Genomic DNA, 19,905 nt, shown 5'->3' on the forward strand with positions numbered 1-19,905 from the left:
GGGTACCTCAGGTTCGTGGTACAAAACTGTCACTATCAGTTTCAGACGCTGCGTTTGGATTGTCCACGGCACCCCGGGTCTTTACCAAGGTAATGGCCGAAATGATGATTCTTCTTCGAAGAAAAGGCGTATTAATTATCCCTTACTTGGACGATCTCCTGATAAGGGCAAGGTCCAGAGAACAGTTAGAGGTCGCAGTAGCACTATCCCAAGTAGTGCTACAACAGCACGGGTGGATTCTAAATATTCCAAAATCCCAGCTGATCCCGACGACACGTCTGCTGTTCCTAGGGATGATTCTGGACACAGTTCAGAAAAAGGTGTTTCTTCCGGAGGAAAAAGCCAGGGAGTTATCCGAGCTAGTCAGGAATCTCCTAAAACCAGGAAAAGTGTCAGTGCATCAATGCACAAGAGTCCTGGGAAAAATGGTGGCTTCTTACGAAGCGATTCCATTCGGCAGATTCCACGCAAGAACCTTTCAGTGGGATCTGCTGGACAAATGGTCCGGATCGCATCTTCAGATGCATCAGCGGATAGCCCTGTCTCCAAGGACAAGGGTGTCTCTTCTGTGGTGGTTGCAGAGTGCTCATCTTTTAGAGGGCCTCAGATTCGGCATTCAGGACTGGGTCCTGGTGACAACGGATGCCAGCCTGAGAGGCTGGGGAGCAGTCACACAGGGAAGAAACTTCCAGGGCGTGTGGTCAAGCCTGGAGACGTCACTTCACATAAATATACTGGAGCTAAGGGCAATTTACAATGCTCTAAGCCTGGCAAGACCTCTGCTTCAGGGTCAGCCGGTGTTGATCCAGTCGGACAACATCACGGCAGTTGCCCACGTAAACAGACAGGGCGGCATAAGAAGCAGGAGGGCAATGGCAGAAGCTGCAAGGATTCTTCGCTGGGCGGAAAATCATGTGATAGCACTGTCAGCAGTGTTCATTCCGGGAGTGGACAACTGGGAAGCAGACTTCCTCAGCAGACACGACCTCCACCCGGGAGAGTGGGGACTTCATCCAGAAGTCTTCCACATGATTGTGAACCGTTGGGAAAAACCAAAGGTGGACATGATGGCGTCCCGCCTCAACAAAAAACTGGACAGGTATTGCGCCAGGTCAAGAGACCCTCAGGCAATAGCTGTGGACGCTCTGGTAACACCATGGGTGTACCAGTCGGTGTATGTGTTCCCCCTTCTGCCTCTCATACCCAAGGTACGGAGAATTATAAGGCGAAGGGGAGTAAGAACGATACTCGTGGCTCCGGATTGGCCAAGAAGGACTTGGTACCCGGAACTTCAAGAGATGCTCACGGAGGATCCGTGGCCTCTACCTCTAAGAAGGGACCTGCTTCAGCAGGGACCCTGTCTATTCCAAGACTTACCGCGGCTGCGTTTGACGGCATGGCGGTTGAACGCCGGATCCTGAAGGAAAAAGGCATTCCGGAGGAAGTCATCCCTACTCTGATTAAAGCCAGAAAGGAGGTGACCGCACAGCATTATCACCGCATTTGGAGAAAATATGTTGCGTGGTGTGAGGCCAGGAGGGCCCCGACGGAGGAATTTCAACTGGGTCGATTCCTGCTTTTCCTGCAAACAGGATTGTCTATGGGCCTCAAATTGGAGTCCATTAAGGTTCAAATTTCGGCTTTGTCGATTTTCTTCCAGAAAGAATTGGCTTCAGTGCCTGAAGTCCAGACATTTGTCAAAGGAGTACTACATATACAGCCCCCGATTGTGCCTCCAGTGGCACCGTGGGATCTCAATGTAGTTTTGGAATTCCTCAAATCCCATTGGTTTGAACCGCTCAAATCTGTGGATTTGAAGTATCTCACATGGAAAGTGACCATGCTACTGGCCCTGGCTTCGGCCAGGAGAGTGTCAGAGTTGGCGGCTTTATCTTATATCTGATTTTCCATTCGGACAAGGCAGAACTGCGGACTCGTCCTCAGTTTCTCCCTAAGATAGTGTCAGGGTTTAACCTGAACCAACCTATTGTGGTGCCTGCGGCTACTAGCGACTTGGAGGACTCCAAGTTGTTAGATGTTGTCAGAGCCCTAAAAATATATATTTCAAGGACGGCTGGAGTTAGGAAGTCTGACTCGCTGTTTATACTGTATGCACCCAACAAGCTGGGTGCTCCTGCTTCGAAGCAGACTATTGCTCGCTGGATATGTAACACAATTCAGCTTGCGCATTCTGCGGCTGGACTGCCGCATCCTAAATCTGTAAAAGCCCATTCCACGAGGAAGGTGGGCTCATCTTGGGCGGCTGCCCGAGGGGTCTCGGCTTTGCAACTTTGCCGAGCAGCTACTTGGTTGGGGTCAAATACGTTTGCAAGATTCTACAAGTTTGACACCCTGGCTGAGGAGGACCTAGAGTTCGCTCATTCGGTGCTGCAGTCATCCGCACTCTCCCGCCCGTTTGGGAGCTTTGGTATAATCCCCATGGTCCTTACGGAGTCCCAGCATCCACTTAGGACGTCAGAGAAAATAAGATTTTACTCACCGGTAGATCTATTTCTCGTAGTCCGTAGTGGATGCTGGGCGCCCATCCCAAGTGCGGATTGTCTGCAATACTTGTATATAGTTATTGTTAAACTAACGGGTTATTGTTGAGAAGCCATCTGTTGAGAGGCTTCGTTGTTTTCATACTGTTAACTGGGTATAGTATCACGAGTTGTACGGTGTGATTGGTGTGGCTGGTATGAGTCTTACCCGGGACTCAAAATCCTTCCTAAATTGTGTCAGCTCTTCCGGGCACAGTATCCTAACTGGGGTCTGGAGGAGGGTCATAGTGGGAGGAGCCAGTGCACACCAGTTAGTCCTAAAGCTTTCTTTAGTTTGTGCCCAGTCTCCTGCGGAGCCGCTAATCCCCATGGTCCTTACGGAGTCCCAGCATCCACTACGGACTACGAGAAATAGATTTACCGGTGAGTAAAATCTTATTTTTAATACCTACCGGTTACAGACCCAGTCTCTACAGCTACTGCTGGAAAATCGTCATTTTTACCTTATGTTCCCCAAAACATAAGAAAACGCATCATTTTTGCTCGTTGGATTTGTAGCACAATTCAGCTTGCGCATTCTGTGGCAGGCCTGCCACAGCCGAAATCTGTAAATGCCCACTCCACAAGGAAGGTGGGCTCATCTTGGGCGGCTGCCCGAGGGGTCTCGGCATTACAACATCTGCATCCTGCACAGTGAAAAAGACAACATGTGAATTTCCGTCATACAAGTGTAGACGCGTAGGATAAAGCAACGCAAACTTCCGTCCTTTTGCCACTAATTGGGAACACAACGATGAGAATTCCTTTCTTGTCCTAGTCAGCAATATTCCTGGAAAAGCATTATCTTTTGGCCTTGCCACATAAGACCACGATGACGTGGAGAGGCCGACCAAATGGCATCTTTATGTAGATAGTTAAGTGTCTTAAATATGACCACTCGGGGTCTAGAATCAGGTTTTTGCTCTGGACCAATCCTGTGCGCGCGTTCTATCACCATATCAGTACAGGATTCAGCAATATTCAGAAGTGAAGGTAAGGTAACTTTTAAGAAATTTATCAACTCTGCGCCTTTAAGAGATTCTGGTTTGCCTACCAGCCTCAGACTCTCAGATTATTACTATGTGATCGATTCTCAAGATCGTCGATCTTCATCCAAATCTGCTGCTGTGCTTTAGCTTGATTAGCATAAGAGACTTGCAAATCAGAAACATCACCACATAAAGCACCAACTTGGCATTCACACTTATGAATCCGCTTTGTAAGAGAATCAATCTACTTGGCTATATCAGCTGTCTGTGCAGCCAAAAGGGGGGCTATAGCAGCCCGTATTGCAGCTACCATGTCTCCTTATGTCACTGGCATGGTGGGTGATGGGAGAGTAGTGTCCGTGAGCAGGGTATGCTTAGTGGGTGAAGGTGCAGCATACTCACTCCCTGACATCTCCAGCGACCTCTCTGAGCCCAGAGGGGAGGCACAGGCACTTCCAGCTTTTTCCCTGGGAGTGGGAGTCTCCGCTGCACCCAGTGTCTCTGCGGGCACCATCTTGGATTCCCCTCTCCCATTCTTTTTATTCTTATTGCAGGGCATGGAGGCGCAGAGAAACTTCTCCATGCGGTTCCTCTTGCTCAATGGGGGTTCTGCTGCAGGAGGGGGTGGTTTGTGGAGGCTCTAAGAGCTAAGAAATAGCGGTCGGCGGTGGCGTGTGGCAGGAGCTGACCCGCTCCGCCTCTCACATGCCGGAGCCGGAAGCGGAAGTCCTGGACCCCTGAATTTTTAAGCATACAGGGCCAGTGTAATATTATTTAAACAGTGTAATAATGTGTAATGGGCATTATGGTGTGTAATAACGTGTAATGGGCATTACGGTGTGTAATAATGTGTAATGGGCATAAAGGTGTGTAATAACGTGTAATGGGCATTACGGTGTGTAATAATGTGTAATGGGCATTACGGTGTGTAATAATGTGTAATGGGCATTACGGTGTGTAATAATGTGTAATGGGCATTACGGTGTGTAATAATGTGTAATGGGCATTACGGTGTGTAATAATGTGTAATAGGTATTACGGATGTGTAATAATGTGTAATGGGCATTAGTGTGTAATAACGTTTAATGGGCATTACGGTGTGTAATAATGTGTAATGGGCATAAAGGTGTGTAATAACGTGTAATGGGCATTACGGTGTGTAATAATGTGTAATGGGCATTACGGTGTGTAATAATGTGTAATAGGTATTACGGATGTGTAATGGGCATTATGGATGTGTAATAACGTTTAATGGGCATTACGGTGTGTAATAATGTGTAATGGGCATAAAGGTGTGTAATAACGTGTAATGGGCATTACGGTGTGTAATAATGTGTAATGGGCATTACGGTGTATAATAATGTGTAATGGGCATAAAGGTGTGTAATAACGTGTAATGGGCATTACGGTGTGTAATAATGTGTAATGGGCATAAAGGTGTGTAATAACGTGTAATGGGCATTACGGTGTGTAATAATGTGTAATGGGCATAAAGGTGTGTAATAACGTGTAATGGGCATTACGGTGTGTAATAATGTGTAATGGGCATAAAGGTGTGTAATAATGTGTAATAGGTATTACGGATGTGTAATGGGCATTATGGATGTGTAATAACGTTTAATGGGCATTACGGTGTGTAATAATGTGTAATGGGCATAAAGGTGTGTAATAACGTGTAATGGGCATTACGGTGTGTAATAATGTGTAATGGGCATTACGGTGTATAATAATGTGTAATGGGCATAAAGGTGTGTAATAACGTGTAATGGGCATTACGGTGTGTAATAATGTGTAATGGGCATAAAGGTGTGTAATAACGTGTAATGGGCATTACGGTGTGTAATAATGTGTAATGGGCATTACAGTGTATAATAATGTGTAATGGGCTTGAGTAAGAAAGAGGTCGCGCTATAGAGCCAATTAATTGTTCCACACCATTCTCAATTGTAAATATTTATTTAAAACATATAACCATATAAAAATATTTTACTCTTGTGATATTTAAGATCTGGTGTGGTCACAACACCCTCAACTACATAACAATTAAAAAGAGACAATTCTCATTATAAAAATAAGTGTGCTAAATAGTAAAGTGTCCAGACTGGCAAAAATGATGCCACAAGTTCAGTCAGTAATAGGATCCTCCGTGTTAAATTGCACTCAATAATAGAGTCCGGAGGACACTGGTATTTTTATCCAAAAGCTATGCACCACAAATGTAAGGAGTCACAGGTACCTTTGCTCACTCTGTCCCTTGTGCTTATAATACGGGACCTGTTTGCCAGTTCGAGGAGCTTTAAGTGCAGCCCGAGCGTCCCCGGGATTGCACGATGTAATCAACGACTGTTACCTGTGAATCGTACCAGTGTGGTGCATATGAGTTGGCAGCTTCTATCCGTGTGGCAGGATGAATCACACTGATGGGAGGTTTCCGTACGGGCAGCCCGACAGTTCCAACGAGCGGGCTATCACTGTTGCTAAACCCGCTCGAGCGTTCAGCCGCACAGCCGCTCCGGCTTCCAGAAACCACTGTTTTCTCCGGCACTGAGTGAAGGTAGCTTCCACGGTTTGCTGGTAACAGGTGCCAAGTGTTCTGGAAATGCCGGGCGGAGTTCTGAACTATTCAGCAAATCACTTAATCAGGGAGTCCTAGATGCGTTTCGTAACATCCAGTTACTTCTTCCATAGGCAGTCATTATATTTGACAAACCAGATACTGCTGATTTCACAGTTGAAAATTAAAATTAGCACCTATATCATACATAGCTTATAAATATAAGTCAGTGGCAACCAAGTATCTTACTGCTCATGATGTTACAGAGTAATAGATATTTTGGTGGTAAATCATTACAGTAAACCAACAAAGGCCCTCATTCCGAGTTGATCGCTCGCAAGGCGATTTTAGCAGAGTTACACACGCTAAGCCGCCGCCTACTGGGAGTGAATCTAAACTTCTTAAATGTGCGACCGATGTATGCGCATTATTGCGATCACAAACGAGTTAGCAGTTTTTGAGTAGCTTCAGACTTACTCTGCCTGTGCGATCAGTTCAGTGCTTTTCGGTCCCGGCTGACGTCATAAACACACCCAGCGTTCGCCCAAGCACTCCCACCGTTTCTCCGGACACGCCTGCGTTTTTTCCGGAAACGGTAGCGTTTCCAGCCACACGCCCATAAAACGCCATGCATCCGCCCAGTAACACCCATTTCCTGTCAATCACAATACGAACGTCGGAGCGATGAAAAAGCCGTGAGTAAACTTACTTTCTTCATAGTAAAGTTACTTGGCGCAGTCGCAGTGCGAACATTGCGCATGCGCACTAAGAGAATTCTCACTGCGATGCGATGAAAATCTCCGAGCGAACAACTCGGAATGAGGGCCAAAGTTTAGAGAAAAAACAGGAAACACGGAGTATAAAAGATGGTTAGATATACATAAATATGATTAGCACGTATTCCTAAGTGTTGAAAAATGCTGCAGAATCTCAATTAATGCTGAAATATCTCTAGCATCATATAATTTGGAATACCACACAAAAAACAATTGATTATGGAGATAAGCATATAAATGAAGGACATTATTTCCAAGATGTGGTCCAAGTGGGCGCTTACTGGACCGGTGTTCCCTTTGGTGGTGTGGGCTGCGCAGTCCCACAAATCCCACTATCCAAACGGACCGTCTCACCTATAGGTAGGCTTGTTCACTGGACCAGTGATATTTTACTGTCTAGTCATTTTTTACGAAAGAGTGCCCCAGCATAGAGTCTTTCTCCTCTGTTTTTCCCGTTCATGTACCTTACTGACTCAGACCATTATCCATTAGTGGTTATTGTCTGTAAGCTTAGCCTGTTGCGGAACTACCCCCATAGTACTAAGCACCCCCATAATCAACACAGGCTTAATAGCCTGAGAGCTGCTTGCTGCATTAAAATGCAGCTTAGTTATGGGGCCTCCCCTCTCCCTGTGATCTCCCCCTTCACTGGTGGAACGCAGCAGCAGTGAGAGCTATCCACAGTCAGCCTCCCCTCTCTCCCCTGTGTGAAGACAGAGCCGCAGCATCCACTGTTTGCAGCTCTGGAGATCTGGAAGGTAGCGGTTGGCAGAAGCAAACCGTGGGAGGGAGGCGGAGCGGCAGTGGGCAGGGAGCCAGAGGCTGGGGAGCAGCAGCGGCTTGTTATGCACACCAGTGCCTGCAGGAATGTACTGGTGTCTGAACAGAGAGGGATGCAAAACAAATGAACTAACAGACAGACTGGTAAATATGACATCACATACACAGAAAGTGATAGGGTAACAAAACCAACACAAAGTGAACAGATAAGCCCAGAGGCTAAGAAACTGGGTGTCTCCCTAGTATTACAAATGCTCAGATGGATAAAGCAAGATGTTGTGTTTTAATACGTAGAGAACCCGAAATGCTGTTGCTAAGGGCAACAGCAAAACCCTAAAGGGTTACCAACGGGTGTGGCAGCAAACTCCTTGGTCAGAGATGGAATAGTAGACACAAGGAGAGTCTCCACAATCCTATTTCTCACTTGCAGGGCACAGGTTCAGCTTCCTGCCACTAAACTGACACATGGACGCCCTGCACAGTGAGAGAGGATTAAGCATGCAGGTCTGAAAGTACAGCCACAAACCTGCTGGGTTCACAGAATAACAAAAGAACTTCAGCAGGCTAAACGACTGACTCCAGTCTTACTGCAAGGTCTGGATTGGCAGAGTGTAGTACCAAATCTCCAGGCCTATTTGCAGTAAGCAATAACAAATACAAAGCTACACAGTACTGGCTAATTTTCAGGAACTGACTAACCAACAAAGATTCAGCAGCATCTGCTTAATCTGAGAAGAGGCCTTATAAAGCAGGTGCTGTCCACGCCCCACTCAGACCTCACAGACTGTGAGCACAAAAACCAGCACCGGATCCCCTGCCTGTAACCACTGCACAGCAAAAGACCCGAACTGGAGTATCAGCTGCGCTCAGGTTACTCCACTAGCACTTGTCTCCCGGTTGCCATGACGACGTGGCAGCACAGGGCAGGAGACCCTAACAGTACCCCCCCTCTGACGAGGGGTCAAAGAACCCCTACCACCGGGTTTATCGGGGAACTGCGAGAAGAAAGAGCGTATCAGTCTGGGGGCATGAAGATCACAACTGCGCACCCACGACCGCTCCTCTGGGCCATACCCCTTCCAGTGCACCAAAAATGACAGCCGACCCCGAACCATCTTGGAGTCAAGAATCCTTTCAACAACAAACTCCCTCTGGCCACGTATCAGAAGAGGGGAAGGTCTTCCTCTGGAAGAAGGATTACTAATCGCCCGTTTTAAAAGGGAACAATGAAATGTTTTATTGATACCCAAAGAACGGGGCAGATCTAACTGAAATGCCACTGGATTGATAACCCTGGTGATCTTATAAGGGCCGATGAACCGGGGGCCTAACTTATGAGATGGCTGTTTCAACTTCAAATTCTTGGTAGACAACCAGACGAAGTCTCCTAATTTGAAGCTGCAGGGTCTTTTCCGCTTATCAAAAACCCTTTTGGTCACTAATGACACAGACACAAGGGCTTTCTTCACTTTCCTCCAAATACCTCTAAGGACCGAAACGACAGAGGAACCACCAGGCGTGGAGTCCAGGGGGTCAAAAGAATTGGCCTTAGGATGATGCCCATACACACAAAGGAAAGGAGAGATCCCTGTAGCAGAGTGAGCCGCGTTGTTATAGGCAAACTCCGCCATGGACAGATGAGCAACCCAGTCAGTCTGACACTTGGAGACATAACACCTGAGGAACTGCTCCAAGGACTGGTTCACCCTTTCAGTCTGCCCATTAGACTGCGGATGGTAGCCTGACGACAAGCTGACAGAAATCTGGAGATCGGAACAAAATGCCCTCCAGAATTTGGCCACAAACTGGGATCCGCGGTCAGATACCACATCAAGTGGCAACCCGTGGAGACGCACAACATGCAGCATAAATAATTCAGACAGGCGTCTGGCCGATGGCAGCCCAACCAGTGGAACGAAGTGTGCCATCTTCGAAAACCTGTCAACGACAACCCAGATGGCTGTCATCCCCGAGGATTTGGGCAAGTCCACCACAAAATCCATTGAAATGTGGGTCCATGGCTTAGATGGAATAGAGAGTGGATGCAATGGGCCAACAGGAACCCCTCTAGGAGTCTTATTTCGGGCACAGATGTCACATGCCCGAACCCACTGATCCACATCCTTAGCCACCGAGGGCCACCACACCGCCCTAGATAGCAACTCCCGAGTTCTGGCAATACCCGGGTGACCTGCCGACTTCTTGGCATGGAATTCCAGGAACACTCGCTGTCTTAACCTAGGAGGCACAAACAAAAGACCTACCGGAAGGTCTGGAGGAGCCTGCTCCTGTGCTCTAAGGACTAATGACAAGAGGTCCTGGGTAATGCTCACTTTAATACATGAGGGGGACACAATGGGCAACGGCTCCTCGGTGGTCTCTTGGATTGGAGCAAAACTCCGCGAGAGCGCATCAGCCTTGATGTTTTTTGACCCAGGGCGATATGTTATCAAAAAATTAAAGCGAGCAAAAAATAAAGCCCATCGTGCCTGCCTGGCATTGAGACGCTTTGCTGACTCTAAATATGCCAAATTCTTATGGTCGGTGAGAATTGAGACCACAAACTTAGCCCCCTCAAGCCAGTGTCTCCACTCCTCGAGTGCATCCTTAATAGCCAACAATTCCCGGTTACCCACGTCATAATTCATCTCGGCAGGCGAAAATTTACGGGAAAAGTAAGCACAGGGATGAAGGCGATTATCAGACACTCCCATCTGAGAGAGCACTGCCCCAATACCCATCTCAGAGGCATCCACCTCCACCACAAAAGGACGCTCTGGATCTGGGTGTCGCAGCACTTTGGCCGAGACAAATGCCCTTTTGAGATGGGCAAAAGCCGATTTGGCCTCACGAGACCAGTGAGCAACATCCGCCCCTTTCTTAGTGAGTGCCACCAAGGGCGCCACTATAGACGAAAATCCAGCGATAAATCGTCTATAAAAATTTGCAAAGCCCAGGAAATGCTGAAGCGCCTTCAAACTAGTGGGCTGCACCCAATCCAGGACTGCCTGTACCTTGGAACCCTCCATTTGGAAACCTTCTGGGGAGATAATATATCCTAGAAATGCGATTTGCTGAACTTCAAATTCGCACTTCTCCAGCTTCGCCCCAAGCCGGTGGTCTCTGAGTTTCTGGAGGACTAAGCGTACATGCTTCCGATGTTCCTCCAGGGAATGGGAGAAGATTAGGATGTCATCTAAGTATACGACCAAGAATCTATCCAAATATTCCCTGAGCACATCGTTCATGAAATCCTGGAAGACTGCCGGGGCATTACAGAGCCCAAAAGACATCACCAAATATTCATAATGCCCTGAGTGAGTATTAAAGGCAGTCTTCCATTCATCCCCCTCTCTTATTCGGATTAGATTGTACGCACCGCATAGGTCAATCTTAGAAAAAATGGTGGCAGTACGAAGCTGGTCAAACAAGACCGAAATGAGAGGCAGTGGGTATGAGTTTTTAATCGTGATACGGTTCAATTCCCTGAAGTCGATGCAGGGTCGCAATGAACCATCCTTTTTACCCACGAAGAAGAACCCCGACCCAACTGGAGACTGTGAAGGTCTGATAAATCCTTTAGCCAAGTTCTCCTGAATGTACTCTGCCATAGCCTGAGCCTCAGGACGTGACAGGGAGTACAACCTGCTCTTGGGAAGCTTAGCATTCGGCAACAAATTAATGGCACAGTCATAGGGGCGATGGGGAGGTAGTACCTCTGCAATTTTTTTGGAGAACACGTCCGCAAAATCTGCATAACACCCTGGCAATCCTGGCAAACTTAGCTGCGAGAGCCTGACTGGAAGGCTCAAGCAACTCCTGAAACAATCAGTACCCCAACTAAGAATCTCCCCAGAGACCCAGTCAAATTGAGGATTGTGGGCCCTTAACCAGGGTAACCCCAACACCATTGGGGCAAAAGTACAGACAGTCACATAAAAGGACAATTTTTCAGAGTGTGTGGCTCCAATAAACAAAGAAATCTGGCTAGTGCAAGAGGTAATTTTACCCTGGGATAATGGTTCCCCGTTTAACCCACAAATTTCAATTTCCAACGCCAAGGGTACTAAGGAAACAGAGTGTTTCAGGGCGAATTGGCGGTCCATAAAAACCCCGTCGGCCCCACTGTCCACAAAGGCCTCAGTCTTGACAGTTTGACCGAGGATCTTCAAGGTCACCGGAATGATAAAAGTCTTCTTGGGAAATTCTGACTTCTGGCCTGACAAGATATTTCCCATCACCCTCAGGCCCTGAAGTTTTCCGGCTTTTCTGGGCATGATACTACCACATGACCCTTATTCCCACAGTACAAACACAACCCCTGCTGTCTCCTCCGCGTCTTCTCACGCGAGGAGAGGCGGGTAGCCCCAATCTGCATAGGCTCCTCAGAAAATTCCTCAGAGTCTGAGGTTCCCTTGGGAAAGAAGGAAACCTCGGTCTCCCTTTCAAGCCTACGCTCTCTCAGCCGTCTATCAACCCGGATGGATAACTGCATGAGCTGATCCAAGCTATCAGGCAAGGGATATTGTACCAGTTGGTCTTTTATCTGGTTAGAAAGACCTCTTCGGTACTGGTGTCTCAGGGCTGGGTCATTCCACTGGGTATCATGGGCCAACCTCCGAAACTCCGTACAGTAAACCTCAACTGGCCTTCGCCCTTTCTTAAGGATCGAAATCTGAGCCTCGGCTGAGGCCGTCTTGTCAGGGTCATCATACAACATGCCCAGTGCCGTAAAAAAAGCATCAACACTTTTAAGCGACGGACAGTCAGGCTGCAACCCATATGCCCAGACCTGTGGGTCTCCTTGTAGCAAGGAAATCACTATGCCCACCCGCTGAATCTCTGACCCAGAAGACTGAGGCCTAAGCTGGAAATATAGCTTGCAGCTCTCCTTGAAACAAAAGAACTGCGAGCGATCTCCAGAAAAACGATCCGGAAGATTTACTTTCGGCTCCTTAACCCCTGAAGGTGCTGCTGCTGCGGGAGCTCTGCCAGCGGCCTGGGAGGTGTGCATTTTAATGGACAAATCACTAAATTGACGAGTCAGGACCTGCACCTGATCGACCACCTGTTGCAACGTATTTTGAGGGGTATGCTCCATATTCCCACAAAATTTCAACAGGAGTATTGGGCTGCTGAATATGTTATGCACACCAGTGCCTGCAGGAATGTACTGGTGTCTGAACAGAGAGGGATGCAAAACAAATGAACTAACAGACAGACTGGGAAATATGACATCACATACACAGAAAGTGATAGGGTAACAAAACCAACACAAAGTGAACAGATAAGCCCAGAGGCTAAGAAACTGGGTGTCTCCCTAGTATTACAAATGCTCAGATGGATAAAGCAAGATGTTGTGTTTTAATACGTAGAGAACCCGAAATGCTGTTGCTAAGGGCAACAGCAAAACCCTAAAGGGTTACCAACGGGTGTGGCAGCAAACTCCTTGGTCAGAGATGGAATAGTAGACACAAGGAGAGTCTCCACAATCCTATTTCTCACTTGCAGGGCACAGGTTCAGCTTCCTGCCACTAAACTGACACATGGACGCCCTGCACAGTGAGAGAGGATTAAGCATGCAGGTCTGAAAGTACAGCCACAAACCTGCTGGGTTCACAGAATAACAAAAGAACTTCAGCAGGCTAAACGACTGACTCCAGTCTTACTGCTAGGTCTGGATTGGCAGAGTGTAGTACCAAATCTCCAGGCCTATTTGCAGTAAGCAATAACAAATACAAAGCTACACAGTACTGGCTAATTTTCAGGAACTGACTAACCAACAAAGATTCAGCAGCATCTGCTTAATCTGAGAAGAGGCCTTATAAAGCAGGTGCTGTCCACGCCCCACTCAGACCTCACAGACTGTGAGCACAAAAACCAGCACCGGATCCCCTGCCTGTAACCACTGCACAGCAAAAGACCCGAACTGGAGTATCAGCTGCGCTCAGGTTACTCCGCTAGCACTTGTCTCCCGGTTGCCATGACGACGTGGCAGCACAGGGCAGGAGACCCTAACACGGCTTTGTGCCCAGTGGCAGCTGCTGGGCAGGCCGTGGCTGGGCAGGGCAGCAAGGGGACACACATATAAAATAAAACTGTCCCACATGGCGGGCTGCAGAGTGAGCTGACCGCCCCTCGCCCTCAGCAAGACAAAGCAAGGGAGCGGCAGCAGTGTGAGCTGACTGCCCGCTCATTACCTGAGATTAGTGGAGGCTATGATAGGGCTTCTCTTCACAAGCTCTGTCCAGCTCCTTTGGCAACCCCAGGCTGCAATCAGCTTAGCTGAGTTTGGTCTATGGCGGTGCTCCTCTCCTGAGCGCCGACAAGCCAATTGCTGCAGGCAGCACCAACAATTGCGGACACAAGCTTCTTAATAGGCTGGGAAGGGATTGAGTGTAAAGAAGAATAAAATCTTTCAAAAATAGAAGATACTTGTGGAGAATCCTCCACGTGTGCCATTCTCTGTGAGGCACAAAAAGCACACTGGTCCTCTGGGAGTATGGAAGGGGTGGAGGGTTACTAATTCAAATATTTAAATGTGCCTGTCCCTACTAACGCCCCATTCATATACCAAGAGTACTCCAGTGACCCCTAGTGGATGAAAAAGAAATTAAAATTATGGTTTAAACATTAAAAAAGAATGTCAATATTTAATCAACACCAGTGGTGTTTTTCTTGTCAATATATATATATATATATATATATATATATATATATATATTGTCTATATTAACAATGTGGTAATGTGTTTGACACTTTTTTTTGAGTGTTTTTATTTTAAAATGCTGCAGATATGTTTTTGTTATCATGCATTTATGTGTCTTAAGATATTTTTATTTTATAACATAAAAGCAAAAACACACTAATACAACAATCCTGCAATGTTTAGCTGAAGGAAGAGAATTTTGGTAAGTTTGTTTGCAGAAGCTCCACTAACATTAGCATAGACTGCAATTGCGTTCACAACTGAGAACACGTACCAGACTGTTAACTTGCAGTAATAGCAATAAAGTTTATCAATATATGTCAGCATCACAGCTAACGGCCAATCAACAGTAGGCAGACAGTATAAATATTAGCATTTGTGATGAATACGCCATTGGCACCATGCGTGCTGCCGCCTTCAGTATGCGGGAGCTGCGGCTCCTCACCATGGTCATGGACCACAGCGTAGGCCGCACGAGCCCATACGTGTCTAACACCCGAAAGCGTATGGCCTACGCGGAGGTCCGCATGGGCGAAGGTTCACACGCAGCAGACCATTGTAAAACTTGAGTGGAGGTGGTCTAACCTCCGCTGCATTTGCTGGTGCAGCTGCGCCACCAAATACTTGACGGTGAGTAATGCCCCCTGTGGCATTTCTGTTTGCATGAGTGTGTGTGTGCAGGTAAATGTATAGTAATATTTGCAGCCATGTGTGTTTTGCCTGTAGATAGTGGTAGTGTATGTACAGTACCAGTCAAAAGTTTGGACACACCTTCTTATTCAATGGTTTTTATTCATTATAAGTATTTTCTATATTGTAGATTAATACTGAAGACATCACAACTATGAAATAGCACATATGGAATTCTGTTGTAAACATAAAAGTGTTACTGTACATCAAAATCTGTTTTCTATTTTAGATTCCTCAAAGTAGCCCCCTTTGCTTTGATGACAATTTTGTACACTCCTGGCATTCTCTCAATCAGCTTCATGAGGTAGTCTCCTGGAATGGTTTTCCAACAGTCTTGAAGGAGTTCCCAGAGGTGCTGAGCACTTATTGGCTGCTTTTCCTTCACTCTGTGGTCCAACTCATCCCAAATCATCTCAATTGGGTTTAGGTCAGGTGATTGTGGAGGCCAAGTCACCTGACACAGCACTCCATCACTTTCCTTCTCGGTCAAGTATCCCTTACATAGCCTGGAGGTGTGTTTGGGGTCATTGTCTTGTTGAAAAACAAATGATTGTCCCAGTAAGCACAAACCAGATGGGATGTCATGGCACTGCAGAATACTGTGGTAGCCATGCTGGTTAAGTGTGCCTTGAATTTTTAATAAATCACCAACAGTGTCACCAGCAAAGCACCCCCACACCATCACATCTCCTCCTCCATGCTTCACAGTGGGAACCACACATGCAGAAACTAGAGATGAGTGGGTTCGGATGTAACACCAGAATTAACGCCAGTTCGGTTTTATCTGGATTTTTCTTATTGGCTATCCTAAACACGTGATGTCCATGACCCAATAAGATGGTGTTTTGAGAACCGAGTAAAACTGAACACGCTCATCTCTAGCAGAAACCATCCGCTCACCTTCTCTGCATCTCACAAAGTCATGGCGGTTGGAACCAAAAATCTCAAATTTAGACTCATTAGACCAAAGTACAGTTTTCCACTTGTCTTATGTCCATTCCTTGTGTTTCTTGGCCCAAACTATTTTCTTCTGCTTCTTGCAAAATGTAGGTGGGAATCTTCCTGGTGCTTTGTTTGGTACAGTGGCTGCCTCTTAATTTCACAAAAAGGACTTATCCCAACAAGTCCAAATTAGAACTGTAGAAACAGGGAAATGTGAATAGGATGGCGCTACTGTGCCTATATAAATGGAAGTGTGGTAAATGATACGGAAAACTAAGATTTTACTCACCAGTAAATCTATTTCTCGTAGTCCGTAGTGGATGCTGGGGACTCCGTAAGGACCATAGGGAATAGCGGCTCCGCAGGAGACTGGGCACAACTAAAGAAAGCTTTAGGACTACCTGGTGTGCACTGGCTCCTCCCTCTATGACCCTCCTCCAGACCTCAGTTAGGATACTGTGCCATGAAGAGCTGACACAATAAGGAAAGGATTTGGAATCCCGGGTAAGACTCATACCAGCCACACCAATCATACCGTACAACTCGTGATACTATACCTTTTACTTCCCAGCTGTTGCTGTGGAATCGAGGTCCGAGAGATCATCCCCAGACAATTCCTCACCCTGATAAGGCAGAATCTCCATGTGCCTTTTAGAATCAGCATCACCTGTCCACTGCCGGGTCCCTAATACCCTCCTGGCAGAAATGGACATTGCATTAATTCTGGATGCCAGCCAGCAAATATCCCTCTGTGCATCCCTCATATATAAGACGATGTCTTTAATATGCTCTATAGTTAGCAAAATAGTATCCCTGTCGAGGGTCAATATTATCTGACAGGGTATCAGACCACGCTGCAGCAGCACTACACCTCCATGCTGAGGCAATTGCAGGCCTCAGTATAGTACCTGAGTGTGTATATACAGACTTCAGGATAGCCTCCTGCTTTCTATCAGCAGGCTCCTTCAAGGTGGCCGTATCCTGAGACGGCAGTGCCACCTTTTTTGAGAAACGTGTGAGTGCCTTATCCACCCTAGGGGATATCTCCCAACGTGACCTATCCTCTGGCGGGAAAGGGTACGCCATCAGTAACCTTTTAGCAATTAACAGTTTCTTATCGGGGGAAACCCACGCTTCATCACACACATCATTCAACTCATCTGATGGGGGAACAAAACACTGGCTGCTTTTTCTCCCCAAACATAAAACCCCTTTTTACTGGTACTTGGGTTAATGTCAGAAATGCGTAACACATTTTTTATTGCCGAAATCATGCAACGGATGTCCCTAGTGGATTGTGTATACGTCTCAACCTCGTCAACACTGGAGTCAGACTCCGTGTCGACATCTGAGTCTGCCATCTGAGGTAGCGGGCGTTTTTGAGCCCCTGATGGCCTTTGAGACGCCTGGTCAGGCATGGGCTGAGAAGCCGGCTGTCCCACGGTTGTTACGTCATCCAGCCTTTTATGTAAGGAGTTGACACTGTCGGTTAATACCTTCCACATATCCATCCACTCTGGTGTTGGCCCCGCAGGAGGCGACATCACATTTATCGGCACCTGCTCCGCCTCCACGTAACATTCCTCATCAAGCATGTCGACACAGCCTTACCGACACACCGCACACACACCGGGGATGCTCTGACTGAGGACAGGACCCCACAAATTCCTTTGGGGAGACAGAGTATGCCAGCACACACCACAGCGCTATATAATAAGGGATTTGCACTAACAAAAGTGAATTTTCCCCTATTGCTGCCTTATATATATATATATATATATATATATACAGTTTTGCACCTAAATTTAGTGCCCCCCCCTCTCTTTTTAACCCTTTGAGCCTGAAAACTACAGGGGAGAGCCTGGGGAGCTGTCTTCCAGTTGCAATGTGAAGAGAAAATGGCGCCAGTGTGCTGAGGGAGATAGCCCCGCCCCCTTCACGGCGGACTTCTCCCGCTTTTTTATGGATATTTTGGCAGGGGATTTTACACATATATAGTCCTACTGACTATATTATGTGTGTTTTTGCTAATTTAAGGTACTCTAATTGCAGGCCAGGGCGCCCCCCCCAGCGCGCTGCACCCATCAGTGACCGGAGTGTGAGGTGTGCATGAGGAGCAATGGCGCACAGCTGCAGTGCTGTGCGCTACCTTAATGAAGACCGAAGTCTTCTGCCGCCGATTTCCAGGAACGTCTTCTTGCTTCTGGCTCTGTAAGGGGGAGGCCGGCGCGTCTCCGGACGACCGAGGACTGGGCCTGTGTTCGATCCCTCTGGAGCTAATGCTGTCCAGTAGCCTAGAAGTCCAAGCTAGCTGCAAGCAGGTAGGTTTGCTTCTTCTCCCCTTAGTCCCTCGTAGGAGTGAGTCTGTTGCCAGCAGATCTCACTGAAAATAAAAAACCTGAAATATACTTTCTTTTTCTAAGAGCTCAGAGAGACCCTAGTGTGCATCCAGCTCAGCCGGGCACAAAATTCTAACTGAGGTCTGGAGGAGGGTCATAGAGGGAGGAGCCAGTGCACACCAGGTAGTCCTAAAGCTTTCTTTAGTTGTGCCCAGTCTCCTGCGGAGCCGCTATTCCCCATGGTCCTTACGGAGTCCCCAGCATCCACTTAGGACGGTAGAGAAATTATATTTATACTAAACCTAAATTAATTAGGACAACTGGAATTCCTTGATCCAATAGATATCCTCTTTTTGTGCTGTCACAGTGGACTCAGAGGTACATAGAAGGCATAATGGTAAGGAAATTATGGTGGTCATTCTGAGTTGTGCAAATGCTATGCCGCCACCCTCTGGGAGTGTATCTTCGCTTAGCAGAAGTACGAACGAATGCACTACAGTGAGACTACAAAAAAAATTGTGCAGTTTCAGTGTAGCTCCAGACCTACTCAGCGCTTGCGATCACTTCAGACTATTCAGTACCGGATTTGACGTCACGGATTTGGCGTTCTCCCAGCCACGCCATCTTTTTTTTACGAACACTCCCTGAAAATGGTCAGTTGACACCCAGAAACGCCCACTTCATGTCAATCACTCTGTTCCAGCCATTGCGACTGAAAAGCATCGCTAGAGCTTGTGTGAAACTGCATCGGCCATTGTGAAAGTATGTCATGCGTGCGCATTGTGCCGCATACTCATGCGCAGAAATGCCATTTTTTTGCTTAATCGCTACGCAGCGAACATTTTCAGCTAGCGATCAACTCGGAATGACCGCCTATGTGTAGAAACTTCCAATGAAATATGTGGATGTATCTACAGTGGGGCAAAAAAGTATTTGGACAGCCACCGATTGTGCAAGTTGACCCATTTAAAAAGATGAGAGAGGTGTGTAATTTCCATCATAGGTACACTTCAACTGTGAGAGACAGAATCTGGAAATCACATTGTATGATTATTAAATAATTTACTTGTATATTCTTGTGGAAAATAAATATTTGGACACCTACGATGCAGCAAGATTTCTGGCTCTTACAGACCTGTTACTTCTATAAGAAGCTCTTCTATCCTCCACTCGTTACCTGTATTAATGGCACCTGCTTGAACTGGTTATCTGTATAAAAGACACTTGTCCACACCCTCAAACAGCCAGACTGCTACCTCTCCACCATGGCCAAGATCAGAGAGCTGTCTAAGGACACCAGGGACAAAATTGTAGAGCTGCACAAGGCTGGGATGAGCTACTCGACAATAGGCAAGCAGCTTGGTGAGAAGAGATCAACTGTTGGCGCAATTATAAAAAAATGGAAGAAATACAAGATCACTGACAATCTCCCTCGACCTGGTTCTCCATGCAAGATCTCACCTCATGGGGTATCAATGATCTTGAGAACGGTGAGGAATCAGCCCAGAACTACATGGGGGGACATGGTCAATGACCTCAAGAGAGCTGGGACCACAGTCACAAAGGTTACTATTAGTAACAAACTA

The sequence above is a fragment of the Pseudophryne corroboree genome (assembly GCF_028390025.1).
Source record: "Pseudophryne corroboree isolate aPseCor3 chromosome 3 unlocalized genomic scaffold, aPseCor3.hap2 SUPER_3_unloc_55, whole genome shotgun sequence".
Classification (NCBI taxonomy): Eukaryota; Metazoa; Chordata; class Amphibia; order Anura; family Myobatrachidae; genus Pseudophryne; species Pseudophryne corroboree.